This window comes from Lepidochelys olivacea (assembly GCF_965140295.1).
Source record: "Lepidochelys olivacea isolate rLepOli2 genome assembly, chromosome: 28".
Taxonomy (NCBI): domain Eukaryota; kingdom Metazoa; phylum Chordata; order Testudines; family Cheloniidae; genus Lepidochelys; species Lepidochelys olivacea.
This window is the reverse complement of record NC_140438.1, coordinates 6,042,097-6,055,945: the sequence shown is the minus strand read 5'-3', so window position 1 is coordinate 6,055,945 and position 13,849 is coordinate 6,042,097. Positions and strand designations below refer to the sequence as shown.

Below are 13,849 nucleotides of genomic sequence, written 5' to 3'. Positions count from 1 at the left end.
GGGGCAGCAGCATGGCCTGGATGTTGGGCAGGACCCCTTGCCCAGCCGCCTGTTGAGCTCTTTGCCATTGCGAGTGGCTGGGGGGGTAATCGGGGGTTTCTTGTCCCGGGCCGCGTTGCCAGACAGCTGGAGGATTTCAGCCGTGGGCTGGTGCCCGCAGCCCGAGTGAGACTTGCCCTGAGCCTGCTGCTTGCCGTCAGCCACTAGCCATGCATTTCCCCCATTTGCCTGGGGGCACCTGTTTCCTGTTTCTGCCTGGCAGCGAGATGGGGAGGGGCTTGCACAGGGGAGGGGAGGGGTCAGGAGGCGGGGCTTGCACAGGGGAGGGGTCAGGGGGAGGGGCTTGCACAGGGGAGGGGACGGGCGTTTGCCTCACCCCAGAGTCACTTGCAGGTTCCTGGGCCCGAGCAGCAACCCCACGGCTGGGCCTGCCCCGCACATACCCTACGCGCCAATTGTGCGCCAGGGATGGCGCCCGGCCTAGCGGACGGAGCCCAGGAGCGGCGTCCCGGGCGCCTGGATTCCCTTCCCAGCACTGCTGCTGTCCCTGGTCAATTCCCCTCCCACTGCCTCAGTTTCCCTGTTGTCAAAATCCTGGCCTGGGGGCTGCCGCTTTGCCAGCTGCCCACCTGTAACAACTGGGAGGTGAGCCGGGAAATCGGGGGTCTTGGTAGAGATAATGACGGGGGGGGGGTTAGATTTCTGATTATTTCATTCTATTGCAGTTGCTGCTCAGCATCCCAGTCCCTGCCCTGGTGCCCTTTGGGGCCAGGCGCTGCATGAGCACAGGGGGACAGAGAAGGGGGGAGCCCCATGTGTCCTCTGGCCTTAAAATCGATCAGTGGGGGTCATTGGCTCCATTTTATGGACAGGCAAACTGAGGCACAAAAGGGGAAGTGACTTGCCCAATGTCACCCAGTAGAGCTGAAGCTAGAACCCAGGAGACCTGGCTCCCAGCCCCCCCTGCTCTAACCACTAGCCCCCGACTTCCCTCCCAGAGCCAGGGAGAGAACCCAGGAGTCCTGACTCAAGAGGAAAGATGGAGGGTCGCCCACCCCAGAATAACCCAGACCCCCATGGTTGGAGCACTTAGTTGGGAATGGTCAGACATGGGTCGGCTCCAGAGTGGGGATTCAAACCGGTGTCTGAGCTGGGCGTCCTGCCCGAGTGGCTACAAGCTGGACACTTGCCCCAGCCCTCTCGGGTATGTGACGTGAGCCCTTCCTCTCCTTCACTTTCCTTCAAACGGCTCGCGTCGCCTCCCTTGAACCCATTGTATTGGACCCGAAACGAACCTTTTCCGGCCATTTTGAGTCCCCCAAAATTCAGAAGCGCCTGGTTCCACCCCGAGCAATTATTATTCTGCTCCTTGCCAGGCCGGCCAGCCAGGGGCCAGTGAGACGCCTGCCCAGCGCTGCCTGGCTCCCCTCCACTCTCATGCTTCAGGGCTGCAGGGGTCAGGAAGGTTTATTTCCTCCCATGTGCAGACTACATGGTGTAACCGTCTCCCCATCCTCTCCGTGGCCCACCGGCCGGGGGGTCTCCCCACAACCCTCCTGTCTGAGATGGGAGGGGTTGGGCTCAGCACCCCCTCGGGGGGCCTCCCTGCCAGGGACGAGTGAGCTGGAGCGCAGAGCCCACGGCTGCGCCCCAGGGGCAGAAAGGAGCCAGCCTCCCAGGGCGCAGCCTTGCTCATCCCACAGGGCTCAGGGACGGGCTCCTCAGGGTAGGGGGAGACTCAACGCCGGCAGCCTGGGCCCAGACAACAAGTCCAGCGGCTACCAAGGGCCTCAGCCCTGGCCGATGCCCTCAACCTCACCCCCGTGTTCCCTGGCCCCCCGTCTCCCTTCCTTCCCCATGGCTCCACCCACTTCCTCCTCCCCTCCCTCTGGATTGGGGGCAGGGGTACCCGGGGCGGTTCTCCCACGTGCACCCTGCCGGCGTGGGAAGCGCCCGGGCAGCAGCTCGCGGGGCGCCCGTCACGGGAGGGGTGAGTTGCCCCCGGCCCACGCCCCCTGCCTGCCCGGGGCCTGCCCTGAGTCACCGGCGCGCGGGGATAAAGGGAGCCGGGGGCTGCGGGCTCCTGCCAGCGGTGCCGGCCCGGCTCCAGGAGCGCTGCCTGCCGGGGCGCGGGAAGACCTACTGGCACTTCCTCTTCCGCAGCCGGCTGCGGGCAACCGCCGGGCCCCGAGTGCCAGGCGAGGGACTGGCTGCGGACCTACGTGTGAGGGACAGGCGGGTCCTTGGGCCGACGCTGGCCTTTGGGGTCACCAGCTCTTCCCTTCCTGGGGCTCGCCCGCCCCGTGCGCGTGGGGAGAACTGTCAGCCCCCCCACTGCCCCTGCCTGTCTCCCATTCCCCTCCCGCCAGACTGGCGCTTCCTTCCCCCGACCAGCCCTGCTTTGGCCCTGGGCCGCTCTGCAGTCCTCTTCCTTGAGCGGGGGTGTCACTGGCTGCTCCCCCCAAGGGGCCCTGCACCCCGACCCCGCAGTCGGCCGCGACTCTCAGCCAGCGTGGCCGGTTCCGGAGACGGGGGGGGGGGGCACAGCCTAGACCGGAGCTGGTGAGCTCAGGAACTGGCAGCCCCTGCGGCCAGACGGGTCGCGAACGCTTGAGTGACACCGGGGGGAAACTGAGGCACCCACCCAGTCTTCAGACAAAACATGGAGGACACTCCCACTTTGTCACACACAGCCCCCCCCCCCCCGCGGCGGGGTCTGCTGCACAGCGCCTGGTCCTCGCACCCACCACACCGAGGGCACCGTGGGGTCTCATCCAGGGCAGGTCATGCCCCAGGGAGCAATGGCCTCAGGCTCTCTGCAGACTCAGGAAGCCAATTCCACGTGTGCCCTGTTTCCTTGCTGGTCCACCTAACGCCGCAGGCCAGATGCTCTGTGGGCGTGTGGCAGCCGAGCCCCACCCAGTCTCAACTCCTCCCCACTGCCTGCCCCGCCGCCCCACGCTCTCCGTGGGGCTTCCCCTGCTCCCAGATCCAAGCCACGGCTGCCTCTGGGGAGGGGCGGGGGAATCCCTCACCCGCGGCGGAGATGCGGCCACCTCTGGGGTGGGGGCTGCTATTGCTCCTGAAGCACATCCCTCCCCCCCCAGCTTGGGGGTGGCCAAGCCCTGCGTGTGACCCACAGCTCAGCCCCCGTGGGCAGCGCGGCGGATCCGCCCCCGGGGGCCGAATAAAGGGACTGGAGGCAACCAGCACCGGGGTCTGTCCAGGGCTTCCGGCTGTTAGGACAGGGCTCATTCGACCAGCCCCCCCCGGGGCCCAGCATCCCCCTGCTGCCCCCCCCAGTCCCTGCAGCCCAGCGCCCCCTGCTGCCCCCCCCGGTCCCTGCAGCCCAGCGCCCCCTGCTGCCCCCCCCGGTCCCTGCAGCCCAGCGCCCCCTGCTGCCCCCCCCAGTCCCTGCAGCCCAGCGCCCCCCTGCTGCCCCCCCCGGTCCCTGCAGCCCAGCGCCCCCCTGCTGCCACCCCCGTCCCTGCAGCCCAGCGCCCCCCTGCTGCCCCCCCGGTCCCTGCAGCCCAGCGCCCCCTGCTCCCCCCCCCGTCCCTGCAGCCCAGCGCCCCCTGCTGCCCCCCCCCCGGTCCCTGCAGCCCAGCGCCCCCTGCTGCCCCCCCAGTCCCTGCAGCCCAGCGCCCCCTGCTGCCCCCCCCAGTCCCTGCAGCCCAGCGCCCCCCTGCTGCCCCCCCCCGGTCCCTGCAGCCCAGCCCAGCGTCCCCTGCTGCCCCCCCCCCGGTCCCTGCAGCCCAGCGCCCCCTGCTGCCCCCCCCCCGGTCCCTGCAGCCCAGCGCCCCCTGCTGCCCCCCCCCGGTCCCTGCAGCCCAGCGCCCCCTGCTGCCCCCCCCGGTCCCTGCAGCCCAGCCCAGCGTCCCCTGCTGCCCCCCCCCCCGGTCCCTGCAGCCCAGCCCAGCGTCCCCTGCTGCCCCCCCCCGGTCCCTGCAGCCCAGCGCCCCCTGCTGCCCCCCCCCGGTCCCTGCAGCCCAGCGCCCCCTGCTGCCCCCCCCGGTCCCTGCAGCCCAGCGCCCCCTGCTGCCCCCCCCCGGTCCCTGCAGCCCAGCGCCCCCTGCTGCCCCCCCCCGGTCCCTGCAGCCCAGCGCCCCCTGCTGCCCCCCCCCGGTCCCTGCAGCCCAGCGTCCCCTGCTGCCCCCCCCCCGGTCCCTGCAGCCCAGCGCCCCCTGCTGCCCCCCCCCGGTCCCTGCAGCCCAGCGCCCCCTGCTGCCCCCCCCCGGTCCCTGCAGCCCAGCGCCCCCTGCTGCCCCCCCCGGTCCCTGCAGCCCAGCGCCCCCTGCTGCCCCCCCCCGGTCCCTGCAGCCCAGCGCCCCCTGGCGACTGGACGTGGCACAGAGGGAATGCCCCCCCCCACACCCGGAGTTTGCCCCCTCCTGACCCCGCCTCCGGCTGCCGGACCCCTCCCCCCGCCCAGCCCCGGGCGCAAGGGCGGGCAGGGAGAAGGGCAGTGACGTCAGCCGAGGTCGCTGCGCAGGCTCGGCCCGCGTGCGCATGCTCAGTGTGGCCACAGGCGCCCCAGGCCCGCGGGGGGGGGGGGGACAGTCACGTGGCTCCTGCAGCTCCGGGCCCCCTTTAGCAACAGCGCCCCCTAGCGCCGCCCTGGCGCCTAGGGGAGAGCGCCCCCTGCTGGGCTCCCCACCAGGCCGGGGAGGGAGCTGGGGAAGCCCTTGGGAGGGAGGAGAATCGCTGGTCTGGGTGCAGTGTGGGGCCTAGGACACATGGGTGAGCGCTTCAGCCGCCTTCCCGGCCAGCCACACCCGGAGATAACGGGGGCAAAGGCCGGCCGGGGAGCAGAGGGCCTGGGGTGTGGTTGGCGGCTCACCAGAAATGACAGGCTGGGGGCGCGGTGCCAGGTGGGGGCACGGTGCCAGGCTGGGGGGGCTGTGCCAGGCTGGGGTCACGGTGCCAGGTGGGGGGGTGCGGTGCCAGGATGGGGGTGCAATGCTAGGTGGGGGGCGCGGAACCAGGCAGGGGGCGCGGTGCCAGGCTGGGGGGCGCGGTGCCAGGATGGGGGTGCAGTGATAGGTGGGGGGCGCGGTGTCAGGCTGGGGCACGGTGCCAGGCTGGGGGGCACGGTGCCAGGCTGGGGGTGCGATGCCAGGATGGGGGCGCGGTGCCAGCATGAGGGTGCCATGCCAGGCTGCGGGGGCGGTGCCAGGTGGGGGGCACGGTGCCAGGATGGGGGCACGGTGCCAGGCTAGGGGTGCAGTGCCAGAATGGGGGCGCAGTACCAGGCTGGGGGTGCGGTGCCAGGTGGGGGCAAGGTGCCAGGATGGGGGTGCAGTGCTAGGTGGGGGCGCGGTGCCAGGTGGGGGGCACGGTGCCAGGATGGGGGTGCAGTGGTAGGTGGGGGGCGCGGTACAAGGCAGGGGGCGCGGTGCCAGGCTGGGGGGCGCGGTGCCAGATTGGGGGCGCAGTGCCAGGATGGGGGGCGCGGTGCCAGGCTGGGGGGGGCGCCGTGCCAGGATGCGGTGGGGGTCTTGCTGCCAGTCTGGGGGCGCTGCCGGTTCCGTCCCAGGCCGGGAGCCGGGACTCCAGTCATGTTCACCCCGCCCCCGGTCCCCCGGCCCCCCACATCCCGGCTCCGCCCCCCATCCCGGGCCGGTCACATGGAGGCGGCGGCGCCAGCCCCGAGCGCAGGCAGCGGCCGCCTGCAGCAGCCCGGCGGCGTGTGCGGGACAAAGGGCGGCTGAGCCCGGATCCTCGGGCGGGACCCAGCGGCCCGGGCCCAGGCCCGGAGCGCCCCGGATCCTACATCCCGGGGGGGACCGTGCGCCCCGGATCCTGCGCCCAGGGAGGGACCGTGCGCTCCGGATCCTACATCCCCAGGGAGGGACCGTGCGCTCCGGATCCTGCTCCCCAGGGTGGGACCGTGCGCCCCGGATCCTGCTCCCCAGGGAGGGACCGTGCGCCCCGGATCCTGCGCCCCAGGGAGGGACCGTGCGCCCCGGATCCTGCGCCCCAGGGGGGACCGTGCGCCCCGGATCCTGCGCCCAGGGAGGGACCGTGCGCCCCGGATCCTGCTCCCCAGGGAGGGACCGTGCGCCCCGGATCCTGCGCCCCGGGGGGGACCGTGCGCCCCGGATCCTGCGCCCCAGGGAGGGACCGTGCGCCCCGGATCCTGCGCCCCAGGGGGGACCGTGCGCCCCGGATCCTGCGCCCCGGAGGGGACCGTGCGCCCGTGAAGGCGACCGAAGGTGGGTGGCGCCGCAGAGCCGGGTCTGCAGCCGCAGCCCGAGCCCCGGGGGACGAGGGGGGCGGCGGGGACGCGTCCGCAGTGCGCTGCTGGGCGGGGGCTGTTTCCTGCCCAGCCCCCCGGACCCAGCATCCAGCCCGGGCCCCCAGCACGGCTCAGCAGATGTCCCTAGCTGCCCCCCAGCCCGCCCCATTGCTCCCGTGGGTCCCTGTGGGCTGAGGGGTCCTGGGGCTCCCCTCCAGAGGTGGGGTCTCCCCGGGCAGCCAGGGAATCGCTAGGGGGCGCCGGGCTGCAGGGGGTGAGGTGGGGGGCAGCAGGGGGCGCTGGGCTGTGGGGAGCGGGGTGGGGGCGCTGGGCTGCGGGGGGCAGGGAGGGGGGCAGCAGGGGGCACTGGGTTGCAGGGAGCGGGGCAGGGGCTCTGCAGGGGGCGCTGGGCTGTGGGGAGCAGGGTGGGGGGCAAAAGGGGGGCTGGGCTGCGGGGGGCAGGGAGGGGGCAGTAGGGGGGGCTAGGCTGTGGGGAGCAGCGGGGGCTCGGCAGGGGCCGCTGGGCTGTGGGGGGCAGGGTGGGGGGCAGCAGGGGGCACTGGGTTGCAGGGAGCGGGGCAGGGGCTCTGCAGGGGGCGCTGGGCTGTGGGGAGCAGGGTGGGGGGCAAAAGGTGGGCTGGGCTGCGGGGGGCAGGGAGGGGGCAGTAGGGGGGGCTAGGCTGTGGGGAGCAGGGGGGCTCGGCAGGGGGCACTGGGCTGCAGGGGGCGGGGAGGGGGGCAGCTGCTGGCCCTGTCATTAGGGGTCCCCAGGCCTTCTCTGCGTTTCCTCTCGGGGAGCACCCAGGCATGCCGGCTCCTAACGGGATGGGGCTCGCCCGAGCCAGCCCCACAGCGTCAGCGTCTGGGGGTCACCAGAGCCGGTGAACGAGGAAGTGAGAGACATGAAATGAGTCGGGGATCTCAGTGTTCAGGGAATGGGGAAGGAGCTTCGTCTGGGGGCAGGTACCTTTGCACGAAGTGGGGCTGGGAGCCAGGACTCCTGGGTTCTCTCCCCGGCTCTGGGAGGGGAGTGGGGCCTAGTGGGTTAGAGCAGGGGGGGCTGGGAGCCAGGACTCCTGGGTTCTCTCCCCGGCTCTGGGAGGGAAGTGGGGCCTAGTGGGTTAGAGCAGGGGGGGCTGGGAGCCAGGACTCCTGGGTTCTCTCCCCAGCTCTGGGAGGGGAGTGGGGGCTGGTGGGTTAGAGCAGGGGGGGCTGGGAGCCAGGACTCCTGGGTTCTCTCCCTGGCTCTGGGAGGGAAGTGGGGCCTAGTGGGTTAGAGCAGGGGGGGCGGGAGCCAGGACTCCTGGGTTCTCTCCCTGGCTCTGGGAGGGGAGTGGGGCCTAGTGGGTTAGAGCAGGGGGGGCGGGAGCCAGGACTCCTGGGTTCTATCCTCTCCCTCTCCAGCCCGGAGGTCACCAGGGTGGCGTTCTCACCCCAGGGCTGGCAAGGCCGAAATAACCTCCCCGGCAGTAAGGGAAGGGAGGCCCGCGCCAAGTGGGTGTGGGGCTCTCGGGCTGGCACACCTGGCTCCGGGAGCAGAAGGTGTCTCAGGACCTCAGGTGTTGACACAGGAAGGAAAGTTTCTTCCTGTGTTTCAGGGCTGGCCCCGAGGCCCCAGGTGCCGCGCTGGGGGCGGGGTGGGGGGGCTGTGCTGTGGGGCGCCCTGGCAGTCTCCTCTCTCCACCCCCAGTGTTGCTGTGGGCTGTCCCAGCCCTGTCCTTCTCCACCCCAGAGGTGGCCGCATTTCAGGAGCGCTGGGAGCGGGTCTGGGCCCGGTGGTTCAGACGGGCCCTGCCAGCTGTGAGTGGGAGGACCGAAGGCTAGAGGGGGTGTATTCCTGTCCCCCCCATCCCGTGCACCCCCCTCATTATATGTGCTTTCCCCCAACGCCCCCCTGGAAGGAGCCAGGCCCCTCCGTGCCACACTGCCCCATGCCAGGCGCCCCTCTCCAGTCGGACACCGGGGTCCCCCAGGGAGGCCGGGCTCTAAGTGATGGTGCTGGCTGGGAAGTGGGGGCGGGGGTCTCACTGGCTGGCTGGGGTCTCTGGGTCTCCAACTTCCCCCGTCTCTGCTGGAGACCAGATGCACTGGAGGGGCAGAGAGAGAACCCAGGAGTCCTGGCACCCAGCGAGGCCGGAGACCGATTCCCTCAGCCCGGAGAGGGCTGTGGGCTGGAGACAGGGAGACGGCCAGGCCAACCCCCCTTGCTCTAACCACCAGCCCCCGTACCCCTCCCAGAGCCAGGGAGAGAACCCAGGAGTCCTGGCTCCCAGCCCCCCTGCCGCAACCCACTAGGCCCCACTCCCCTCCCAGAGCTGGGGAGAGAACCCAGGAGTCCTGGCTCCCAGTCCCCCCTGCTCTGACCCACCAGGCCCACTCCCCTCCCAAAGCCGGGGAGAGAACCCAGGAGTCCTGGCTCCCAGCCCCCCCTGCTGCAACCCACTAGGCCCCACTCCCCTCCCAGAGCCGGGGAGAGAACCCAGGAGTCCTGGCTCCCAGCCCCCCCTGCTCTAACCCACTAGGCCTCCCAGAGCCGGGGAGAGAACCCAGGAGTCCTGGCTCCCAGCCCCCCCTGCTCTAACCCACTAGGCCTCCCAGAGCCGGGGAGAGAACCCAGGAGTCCTGGCTCCCAGCCCCCCCTGCTCTAACCCACTAGGCCTCCCAGAGCCGGGGAGAGAACCCAGGAGTCCTGGCTCCCAGCCCCCCCTGCTCTGACCCACTAGGCCTCCCAGAGCCCTGGAGAGAACCCAGGAGTCCTGGCTCCCAGCCCCACCCCACCGCGAGGGGCAGGGGCAGGAAATAGGGGCGGAAGGAGCCAGCGTATGGGGGGGCCCCGCAGAGCCAGAGCTGCAGCATCAGTCGGGGAGGGACTGAAGCAGCCGCTGGCTTGGGGTGAGCTGCGGGGGGAGGGGAAAGGGGTGTTGGAAACCGGGGGGGGGGGTGGCCCTCTGTACAGGGGTGGGGGAGGGGAGCCAGAGGCAGGCGTGGGGGGGGCAGGCTGGGGGAATCCTGGTGCTGGGGGGCATTGGGAAGGTTTGTAGATCTAGTTGCCTTGGGGATTAGCTTAGCTGGGAGCCAGGACGCCTGGGTTCCCTCCAGGGCTCCGGGAGGGGAGTGGGGCCTGGTGGGTCAGAGCAGGGGGGGCTGGGAGCCAGGACGCCTGGGTTCTCTCCAGGGCTCTGGGAGGGGAGTGGGGCCTGGTGGGTCAGAGCAGGGGGGGCTGGGAGCCAGGACTCCTGGGTTCTCTCCAGGGCTCTGGGAGGGGAGTGGGGCCTGGTGGTTAGAGCAGGGGGGGCTGGGAGCCAGGACGCCTGGGTTCTCTCCAGGGCTCTGGGAGGGGAGTGGGGCCTGGTGGTTAGAGCAGGGGGGGCTGGGAGCCAGGACGCCTGGGTTCTCTCCAGGGCTCTGGGAGGGGAGTGGGGCCTGGTGGTTAGAGCAGGGGGGGCTGGGAGCCAGGACGCCTGGGTTCTCTCCAGGGCTCTGGGAGGGGAGTGGGGCCTGGTGGTTAGAGCAGGGGGGGCTGGGAGCCAGGACGCCTGGGTTCCCTCCAGGGCTCCGGGAGGGGAGTGGGCCTGGTGGGTCAGAGCAGGGGGGGCTGGGAGCCAGGACGCCTGGGTTCTCTCCAGGGCTCTGGGAGGGGAGTGGGGCCTGGTGGGTCAGAGCAGCGGGGGCTGGGAGCCAGGACTCCTGGGTTCTCTCCAGGGCTCTGGGAGGGGAGTGGGGCCTGGTGGGTCAGAGCAGGGGGGGCTGGGAGCCAGGACGCCTGGGTTCTCTCCAGGGCTCTGGGAGGGGAGTGGGGCCTGGTGGGTCAGAGCAGCGGGGGCTGGGAGCCAGGACTCCTGGGTTCTCTCCAGGGCTCTGGGAGGGGAGTGGGGCCTGGTGGGTCAGAGCAGGGGGGGCTGGGAGCCAGGACGCCTGGGTTCTCTCCAGGGCTCTGGGAGGGGAGTGGGGCCTGGTGGTTAGAGCAGGGGGGGCTGGGAGCCAGGACGCCTGGGTTCTCTCCAGGGCTCTGGGAGGGGAGTGGGGCCTGGTGGGTCAGAGCAGGGGGGGCTGGGAGCCAGGACTCCTGGGTTCTCTCCAGGGCTCTGGGAGGGGAGTGGGCCTGGTGGGTCAGAGCAGGGGGGGCTGGGAGCCAGGACGCCTGGGTTCTCTCCAGGGCTCTGGGAGGGGAGTGGGCCTGGTGGGTCAGAGCAGGGGGGCTGGGAGCCAGGACGCCTGGGTTCCCTCCAGGGCTCTGGGAGGGGAGTGGGGCCTGGTGGGTCAGAGCAGGGGGGGCTGGGAGCCAGGACTCCTGGGTTCTCTCCAGGGCTCTGGGAGGGGAGTGGGGCCTGGTGGGTCAGAGCAGGGGGGGCTGGGAGCCAGGACGCCTGGGTTCTCTCCAGGGCTCTGGGAGGGGAGTGGGGCCTGGTGGGTCAGAGCAGGGGGGGCTGGGAGCCAGGACGCCTGGGTTCCCTCCAGGGCTCTGGGAGGGGAGTGGGGGCTGGTGGGTCAGAGCAGGGGGGGCTGGGAGCCAGGACTCCTGGGTTCTCTCCAGGGCTCTGGGAGGGGAGTGGGCCTGGTGGGTCAGAGCAGGGGGGGCTGGGAGCCAGGACGCCTGGGTTCTCTCCAGGGCTCTGGGAGGGGAGTGGGGCCTGGTGGGTCAGAGCAGGGGGGGCTGGGAGCCAGGACGCCTGGGTTCTCTCCAGGGCTCTGGGAGGGGAGTGGGGCCTGGTGGGTCAGAGCAGGGGGGGCTGGGAGCCAGGATGCCTGGGTTCCCTCCAGGGCTCTGGGAGGGGAGTGGGGGCTGGTGGGTCAGAGCAGGGGGGGCTGGGAGCCAGGACTCCTGGGTTCTCTCCAGGGCTCTGGGAGGGGAGTGGGCCTGGTGGGTCAGAGCAGGGGGGGCTGGGAGCCAGGACGCCTGGGTTCTCTCCAGGGCTCTGGGAGGGGAGTGGGGCCTGGTGGGTCAGAGCAGGGGGGGCTGGGAGCCAGGACGCCTGGGTTCTCTCCAGGGCTCTGGGAGGGGAGTGGGGCCTGGTGGGTCAGAGCAGGGGGGGCTGGGAGCCAGGACGCCTGGGTTCTCTTCAGGGCTCTGGGAGGAGAGTGGGGCCTGGTGGGTCAGAGCAGGGGGGGCTGGGAGCCAGGACGCCTGGGTTCTCTCCAGGGCTCTGGGAGGAGAGTGGGGCCTGGTGGGTCAGAGCAGGGGGGGCTGGGAGCCAGGACGCCTGGGTTCTCTCCAGGGCTCTGGGAGGGGAGTGGGGTCTGGTGGGTCAGAGCAGGGGGGGTCTGGGAGGCCGGACACCTGGGTTCTCTCCCCACACATTCCCCTTCCAGCCTTTGTATCCTAGTCAGTTCCTGGGTCTCTGCCCCCAAGGGCCAGGCCTCCCCCCTTCTCCTGGCAGTGACCCCCTGAGCCTCCAGGCACGGATCCCCCCAGGCAGTAAGTGAAGCTGCCCCCTGGGGCCGTGCCCCACAGGAAAGTGGGGGGCGGGACTGGCAGTCCCGATTGGTAGGGAGGAAATCTTATGCCAGCCAGGAATAGAACCCAGGCTCCCAGCCCCCTTCCCCCTGCTCTGACCACTAGGCCCCACACCCCTCCCAGAGCTGGGGAGAGAACCCAGGAGTCCTGCTCCCAGCCCCCCCGCTCTAAACACTGGAACCCACTTCCCTCCAAGAGCTGGGGGCAGAACCCAGGAGTCCTGGTCCCAGGGCCCTCCCCCGCAGTAACCACTAGACCCCCCCTCCCTTCCCAGACCAGGGGATGGAACCCAGGCATCCGGGCTCCTAGGCCCCCCACTGCTCCCCTGTTCTCCAGACACTCACAGCAGCACTAGGCTTGGGGCTGTGGGTTCCCCGCTCCGGGTCTCAGCCTACGGGACAGGGCGACGTTCCCCCCTCCAGCTGACTGACCCCCAGCAGCCCAGTGCCGGAGCGGTGCCCCTTCCTCAGGGCTCCCCACAGCCTGACCGGGGATAACAGGGCCCAGACAGCCCCAGCGCAGCTCCCAGAGAGCAGGCGGGGAATCCCCCTCAGGCATTACGGGGTCTAAGATACACACCGTGCAGCCTCGAGCGCGGCCGGCAGGGGGCAGCCACGAGCGCGGAGGGCCTCTGTAGGAGCCGGGGGACCCAAAGCTGCGTGTGTGGAGTGTGTGGGGGGGAAGGGGGGGAGAGGATGTAGCTGGGGGGGGCGGGAGGATGTGGCGGGGGGGCAGGGGGCGCAGCAGGGATAAATTAGTCCCGCCAGGAAGCTCAGTGAGACACCGCAGCCCCCTGCGGGCAGAGAACGAGCGAGGTCTAGCGGTTAGAGCGGGGGGCGGGGGCGGGGCTGGGAGCCAGGACTCCTGGGTTCTATTCCTGGCTCTGGGCGGGGATTGAGGTCTAGTGATTAGAGCCGGGGAGGCGGGGAGGACAGCTGGGTGCTCGGACTCCTGGGTTCTATCCCCAGCTCTGTGTACTTAGCTCGGTCCCCTCCCCTCCCCCTGCCTCAGTTTCCCTGAATGGGTTCCGTAGCGCTCGTATAACGTGGAGCTGGGAGAGGCCAGGGCAACTCTTCCCCTCACCCCCCTCGGAAATTCCTGCCCTTCCTCTGGATTTACCATTTCCTGGCTGCGGAAAGACGCACTTCCCCTCCCCGCTGGGCCAGGGCATGGGGGGTGTCCCTGCATCCTCCCCCCCAGCTGGCAATCTACACCCCCCAGGGCTCCCTCTCCTCCCTACTGGGACGGGGGGGGGGGCTTTGCTTTGGCAGGCTTCAGTGGGGAGAACCCAGGAGTCCTGGCTCCCATCAGCCCGTGGCTGTCCTGCCGGGGTGGCACTGGGGCTGTGTGGCACCTTGGCCCCGTACTGCCCCAGGCTGAGGGCGATTCTCCGCGCGCCCGGCTGCTGAGGGCGGCTCTCCTGGTACAAAGGGGCCCTGTGCGAGCCCCGCTGAGTCACCGGGGCCGGTGGGGAGCCGGCGGCTTGGCTGGAGTTCCCGGCCGGCCGCCTGCACAAAGGGCCTTTGAGAGAGGGGGTGGGCCCAGAGCCGGGAGGGGGTTGGGGGGACTACGGGGGCCCTGGCTCTGAGCTGGGGGGGAGCAGCTTTGGGGGGGACTGTGTGTGTGGGGGGGAGCAGCCTTTTCCAACCACTAGCCCGGTTCACCGCCCACTCTGTGTATAGCCTGAAGGGGGGGCAAGCCCCCTCCGCATTGCAGACCAACGATTCCTAGCCCCCCTGCTTCCCACAGAGTCGAGCGCCCCGCCGTGTGTCATGGGCCCCGCGCTGCTGGCCCCCAGGGGTGATTCTCCCCGATGTGGGGACTGATATCTGGGAAACTGAGGCACTGACAGATGGACAGATGTCCCCAGGGAATGGAAGAGGGACAGAACCCAGGAGTCCTGGCTCCCAAGCCCACCCCCCGCCCCTCCCCGCCATTCCAGCCACGAGCCCCCACTGCCACTCCCCATCTATATTATCCAGCTCAGCCCCACAACCCCCCACTCACATGGTCGGCTAGAAATATCCCAACAGCTGCACCAGCCCTGAGTTCACCCCCCCGTCCCCCCCCGGGAGAATGTGGGAGAGAGGATGAGGATGGGGAGAGCCAGGACTCCTGGGTTCTCTCCCCGGCTCTGGGAGGGGAGGGGGGGCTGG

At 70.8% G+C, this 13,849-nt stretch overlaps 1 protein-coding gene across 1 annotated transcript in view; it reads left to right on the top strand.

Moving 5' to 3' along the window:
- The first annotated feature begins 6,079 nt into the window (after positions 1-6,079).
- Positions 6,080-13,849, top strand: part of LOC311513973 (rho guanine nucleotide exchange factor 15-like) — a 28,688-nt gene continuing 20,918 nt past the window's right edge. The window contains exon 1 of the mRNA XM_084616189.1: positions 6,080-6,215. The gene's annotated coding sequence lies outside the window, so the exon portion shown is untranslated. The remainder of the gene's footprint in view (positions 6,216-13,849) is intronic.